General features: G+C 38.9%; 1 protein-coding gene and 1 long non-coding RNA gene across 11 annotated transcripts in view; one reads left to right on the top strand and one right to left on the bottom strand.

Annotated features, from left to right (window-relative positions):
- The window catches only part of LOC132657259 (uncharacterized), a 41,991-nt gene extending 35,167 nt beyond the window's left edge, over window positions 1–6,824 (top strand). The window contains exon 2 of the long non-coding RNA XR_009595140.1: window positions 566–6,824. This is a non-coding gene — a long non-coding RNA (uncharacterized LOC132657259). The remainder of the gene's footprint in view (window positions 1–565) is intronic.
- Window positions 1–6,828, bottom strand: part of MECOM (MDS1 and EVI1 complex locus) — a 630,714-nt gene that overhangs the window by 402,230 nt on the left and 221,656 nt on the right. The gene's annotated exons all lie outside the window — the stretch shown is intronic.

Below are 6,828 nucleotides of genomic sequence, written 5' to 3'. Positions count from 1 at the left end.
GTAAGTAGACCCTTCTCTACAGTTTTCTCATTTCTCTATAAGAATATTGTAGAAGGACCACTGCTGCTTTATTTTTCCTCATTCACCCTAACAACAAAGAACTGACTCTAGGGAGAAAAGTTATGTCTCAATAACATTTCAACAGTTTGGCTTTCTTTTATGTCCGAAGCAGGGTTGCACAACTCATAATTTGGACAACAGCAGCTTTCTTGCCGTGTCTAGGGGATAAAGAGTATTTCCCACTAAAATAGCATTACTGTCTTAAAATTTTTTTTTCTGGTTTGTATCTTGATTTTATAGTTATTAAGCTATGCCAAAACAAATATTATTTCCAAATTATGTGTCATGCTCCAAACACTAATATAAACCTATTTGACCAGTTGAGTAAAAACCTTTGAAGACTATATGGGAAGTTCACAAATTAATGCTTTAGGCACATACCAATGGGAAGAAAATCACCACAAAATTTAACAAATAAGCAGTTTAAAAGCCAAAGACACAACAATGCTAATTAAAAAACCTTCCCAAAGTTCTTGCCATTTTCCTAAGACTATGTTCCTTGCAGGTGAGACAAATGGGCCCCAGCTGCCTCCAGGCAAATCTTGAAAGATACTTCCAGCAAGGCCTGGTGACTGGAAACTACTCAGCCTTGAAATTAACATCCCTAGGAAAAGCCAGTTTCCTCTCTCTAGACAACAGCAGCTTACATCTTCAGGACAAAACAGAAAAAAAAAAAAAAAATGACAAAAAGGGATGCCAGAGGAGACAGTTGAAGTCACTCTGTGTTCTCCTGAAGGGCCCCTTCATATTTTACTTCAGAGAGAGCATGGAAAACACACATATCTTGATAATGGCTTTGGTCAACATGGCCAGACTCCCCACATCCTTACACACAAGTACCACTGAGTTTATGTTAAAGGAGTAAAAGCTGGGACTTTCACAAATGCTCTGTGTCCGGAGGTGTGATTACAAATTAAGCCAGGAATCTGTATGAGAAGAAAAGGATCTTTCACAAGCTCATAATGGGAACTGAATGCGAAAGCCATAGCATTGTAATTTAGAGTATGGCAACTTGTGATATAAAATATTTCCACTTAGTGCAACTGTTTTCCATTCAATATTATTTCCAGCAATAAAAGCCTCTGGAATATCACTCAGACTGGTTTAAGTTAAATTCCAATATAGATCTTTGTTAGCTAAAGGGGCATTTTTCAATCCAGTCATCTTTCCCCACCCTACATATAATTCAACAACCTCACTTCAACAGGGATAAAACAATTTAAGCTCCAAAGTTGTCCGGTGCATGTGTGCATGCGCTTTTCAAGCCCTGTGCGTTTGGACAGAAAAAGATTCCCTTTCTTTCTCTCTCTCTCTCTCTCTCTCTCTCTCAGTTGAGATGACTTTTTAAAAAATGAAAATGCAAACTCTAACATTCACAAATGTATAGCATCTTGTTTTCAACATACATGCATGCATACATAAAAGGTACTAAAAAAATGTGTCTGGGCTCCACATATAAGGAACTCTGCTTGTAAAAATAAATAAGGATATTTACTACAAAAATACTAAACCACCTCGGTTGTGAATAGACTTCTGGTGGTTATAGAGAGAAAGGAAAGCAGATAGAAAACTTTGATTTGACTTTAGGTCTTCACTTTGTTGGTTACACATTTATCTGTTTGTGTAACACTGTCTATGCCTCCAGTTACTCTACCATCCATGTCCTCAACTGTGGCAAATTTTGCAGTTCTTTCTCACACCTATTTCTACAAGGTTCCTGATAGTGGAGGAAAATATTATAGGTCTCAGTGAACAATGTCACAATCAATTATATTTTGTATGCTATACTTTATGTATATGTCTTTTGTGTGTGGCATCATTGATTATTATTGTGATTTTTATTTCTATGTTAAATATAGTTGGCACAAAATACTTCAATAGTGAAATGTGCACAGTTATAGAAGACATTGAAAATGTTTTTAATGTAAAAAACAGTCCTCACAGGCATATTCAAAATAAACATGGTTTCCTTTATGGTGGGACATAAAGCAACATCATTCATTGAAAATTCTGGAACACGGAGATGAAGAACTACTTTTTTTCTTTACATCCGCTTCCCTGTTTATGTGATGAAATTAAAAAAATTTTTCTCCCCTCAAAGTACTAAGAGCTTCCTCTGTGGCTCAGTGGTAAAGAATCTGCCTACCAATATAGAAGACATGGTTTCAGTCCTTGTCCGGGAAGATCCCCTGTCTGAGAAGGAAATGGCAACCCACTCCAGTATCCTTGCCTATGAAATCCCATGGGCAGAGGAGCCTGCCTGGCTGGCTACAGTCTCTGGGGCTGCAAAAGAGTTGGACATGACATAGCATAAACAGCAACAGGCTGGACATTCCCAAAGAAGAGTTATCAGCAATAAAATCTTTGAATGGATCAAAACTTCCAACAGAAATTTGATAAGAGACTTTGGTAAGTCATGTCACTACAACTCATGAGCATGAGCAAACACACAACTACTGCCTGGTAGGTTCCTAGAGTCAAGCCGCCTTCCTTGAAGTCCAAGAGCTAGAGGGAAAGTGTGGATCTGCTTAAGAAACACAGACCAATTCCTCATTTGTAGAACAGCAATGGTACAACATATTAAAAAACTAGTATACAGAAAAGTTCTCAATAAACTGAAACATGCAAGATGCACCGTGACAGATCAGTGTCGCTGCTGTTATTATTTCTCGTTAATCACATCGCTCATCTTCCTTCATGAGTGGATCAGAAATTTGAAGACATTTGCATTATACCAGGCAATGGCACCCCACTCCAGTACTCTTGCCTGGAAAATCCCATGGATGGAGGAGCCTGGAAGGCTGCAGTCCATGGGGTCGCTGAGGTCGGACACGACTGAGCGACTTCTCTTTCACTTTTCACTTTCATGCATTGGAGAAGGAAATGGCAACCCACTCCAGAGTTCTTGCCTGGAGAATCCCAGGGACGGGGGAGCCTGGTGGGCTGCCGTCTATGGGGTCACACAGAGTCAGACACGACTGAAGTGACTTAGCAGCAGTAGCAGCATTGTACTTGAATTTAGTTGATTCAGTTGAAGGAATACAAATCAATATTCTACCAGATAGGGGAAAATAGTGCTGAATAGAAAGAGGGCATGCATTATGGAGGCTGAGTCCCCGCTTTCTTGAAGATCCCAGTTTGAAACAACTAAACTTCAGTTCTGTCTTTGCTTCACAGGGGCCTGCTTCCCCACAGGACCTAGGACTGACTGATAACCGACTACACACACTTAGCATATGCTTGTTGAATGAATGAGTGAATAAATACCAAGACATCTCATTTACTTGCTAAGCCTAATTATCATCCTTATTCTCATTATCTACTAAAAGCTAGATTTGAATATTTCCATTCTTCTATAAGGTATGAAAAACAATATAAAAATCAAATTGTTTTTAATAAGTTAGGCCTAAGTGAAAGCAAAGACAGGTACATATTTTTCTATGGCTTTCCTTGCCTCATCATTTCTTGTGTACTTATACACAGGCTCTTAAATACTGACTTTTTATGAGAAATTTCTCAAACACAAATAAATAGATTTCACTGAGTAAAATCCTGACATGAATGGAATGAAAAATAGTAACTTAGATGTAAACTGCTAAGTTACCAATTAGCTTCTTAAAACAATTGAAAGTCACTGAGAGCCCTCAATACACAGAGGTGGTTAATTAATTAACATTAGATGTGATTAATAATGAGTCTCATTTAATAGCAAATATCTGCCTGCAATGGCTGCATGACAGAACAAAAAGCCTTCAGAGAACAAGCAACTATATTTATCCTGATTGTGTTTGGGATTTTAACATGTTTTGTGCAGGCTGACAAATGGCCTATTAATTATCTAATGTTGTCTGACAACAACAGCTTGATAAAGATGTATGTTTTTGAATCGCTGGATGGAAACTGCTGGAGAAGAGCCCCAGAGGGGCCTTGCTGTCCTAAAACTGGGCTCCAAGCCACAGTGACAGGCAAGACAAAGCCCTATCTCCCACCACAGCCTTCACAGATAAAATACGACTTGGCATTAGGGACATTTTTTTTTTCTTTCAGAAAACTGCTTCTGCAATATCTGATTAGGAAAAGGAGGAGTAGGTCTTTACTAAATTGGGGTTAAGGCATAATCAATATCATATATGGAGTGTCTGGACTATTCTGCATAAACACAGGCACTTCGTATTATTAAGGAGTCTATAATGCCGAGGAAGCATATGGCAGGACACTGCAGCTCTCTCTATTCTTTTTATTTAGAAGTTTATCTTCCAACCTGTTTGACAGCTGCTCCTAAGTGGTTTCACAGTGCCAAATTATTTTTATGATTGTTTGATGTTTTATTCTCCCATTTCAGTTAATGAGATAGGATCCCTCAATGGCCGTAATTCAGGGCTGTCAGAACTAAAAAGCATGCTTGTGGCGAGAGAGCCTGATGGTAAATAAGGCTAAAAGCAATGGATAATAAAAAACTCTGTTATCAGAGTCGCCTCTGCAATCAAAACTTGTTGGGGTCAGAGCCTTCCTTTCTTTGTGTGGCTTCTGGATATTCCCAACCCAGTGCGAGGTCCCTGTCCACCCCACTCCATCATCCATTTTGACTCTGCAAACGAGTTCACATCTCCTTGGAAAGGCGTATGAGGAATAATATTAACTAAGAAATGTTAGAAGGTCTTAAAGATATCGAGTGCTATATTCTAATTAAAGGGCTTGTGCATCATTTACAGTGCCAAGCGAGTAATTTGTCATACACTGTTAGAAAGAAATTGTTCAACAAATAACCTTTACAAGAGTCTTGAGAACAGCTTCATAATTGAAATCCCTAATGGTTTTGCTGGGAACTTTTATTAAGGTTTGAGGGTTTGGGTTTTTTTTTTCCCTCTCTCCCTCAAGAGTTTATAGCAACTTACGGTTGTAATGTAGCAACTTTCTTTCAGAGAAGCAAGCCCTTTCTAAATTGTATTTACAAATGCCCTAAGTATTAGCAAGGCCGTTTCTATTGATAATCAAAATGCAGTGATTTGCGAGAAGAAAACAGGAGACTTGTTCTGTTTTGTCCATGTGTTTGCTTTTTTTTTTGTTATCCCTAGTGGAGAAAGAAGCTTTAAGAGAGATGTTATGAAGATACCTGAATTTGGAAATTCTTTTATCTTTTCACTCAAGTTCTCAATATTTATTTGACTGTAAGGTGATCCCTGACAATGTGATGATAAAAAATTCAAAGTCACTACTAGACTGAGCCTGTTAACATAAATTATTATTCAAAAGTTCAAAAAAGGAAAAGCTACCACTTTCCCAAACAGTATTTCTTTCTTCTTATTACACATTTAAAATAATGGTCCTTCATAGGCAGAAAATAGCATGGCAAAAACTCAAATAATAGTACGTCCCATAACTAATTATAAAGCCTGACATGCCTCATGCAGAAACACTCCCCGATGAGTACCACAGATTGCCTGCTTTATAAATATTTAATGCTTGCCAGCAACCCAGGTTTTTCTCTTGCATCTAAGCCTAAACCATTTGTCTCCCCTTACAATCAGCCATGTCTATATGGTGTCATCATGTCTGAACAAGTCTGACTTACTGCATGTTTTTCAGGATACAAAATTCAGGACATGACATATCTCCATAATGTGAATGGAACAATTACACAACTGAAGAGGCGCGGGAAAAAATAAAGAATTTTAAATGGGCTAAGTGTCATTACAAGGTTAGCTCCAGAGGACTCAAGTCAGAAAATAATGACTAGCATTGTCGACAGTTATCAGAGACAGCTTTTAAAAATACTCTCTGTGTAATCTTGAATCCCCTTCTGCGACCAAATAAAGTTGTACAAAAACAGCACTACCCCCCAAAATTTAGGGATGTTTAGATCCATGTTCGGAGAAGGCAATGGCACCCCACTCCAGTACTCTTGCCTGGAAAATCCCATGGACAGAGGAGCCTGGAAGGCTGCAGTCCATGGGGTCGCTGAGGTCGGACACGACTGAGCGACTTCACTCCCACTTTTCACTTTCATGCATTGGAGAAGGAAATGGCAACCCACTCCAGTGTTCTTGCCTGGAGAATCTCCTCATTCATAGTGAGCCAACTCCTGGGAAAAGTGTGATGATCTCTAATCAGGACTGGTAGTGGATCTTGGGTCGTCAGAAAAACACCTGGACAACTAAAACAGTGGTTCGTATTAAAGGGGTCTTAGAAGAAGTTTAACATAAAATTACTGCTCTGTGACTGACGAGCTGTCGTGAACCCTGAACTATCCTAAAGCTGTGAGTATCTCTATGAGGACTCTCATGATTCCTGAGCATCCCACAGGTGAGTATCATCATCTCAAAAACCAGAACCACGTCTGCCAATACTCAGAACAGTAAACACACAAAGAAATCCAACGGCAAGTTACAGGTGAGGCAAATACCCTTGGAAGAGGTCATGTACCCTGATGGTACTTGGTGTACAGACCTCTGTCCACCTTGTGTATAAAACACAGGAAAGCCCAAAGCACTGAGATACCAGTCACATCCACTCTACCATTTTACCTGGTTTGGTTTGTCCATCATGAATATTGTTCCCATCAACTTGACCTGACTAATGTTCATGAACATAATTCTTATGTGTTCTATAGAAGAAAACTTTGAGCCTGGTCCAGGCCAAGGGCTACAAACTGGTGACCTGCAGATAGTCTTTGGCCTACACAAGTGTTTTATGTCATTACCAGTAGGTTTCTTCTCCTTTATAAAATAAAAACTATTTTACTTGTCAATGTTTAACAGTGAAAAGATT

Source organism: Ovis aries, chromosome 1, assembly GCF_016772045.2.
Source record: "Ovis aries strain OAR_USU_Benz2616 breed Rambouillet chromosome 1, ARS-UI_Ramb_v3.0, whole genome shotgun sequence".
NCBI lineage: Eukaryota > Metazoa > Chordata > Mammalia > Artiodactyla > Bovidae > Ovis > Ovis aries.
Note: the sequence above shows the minus strand (reverse complement) of the source record. Positions and strands in the feature narration are given on the sequence as shown.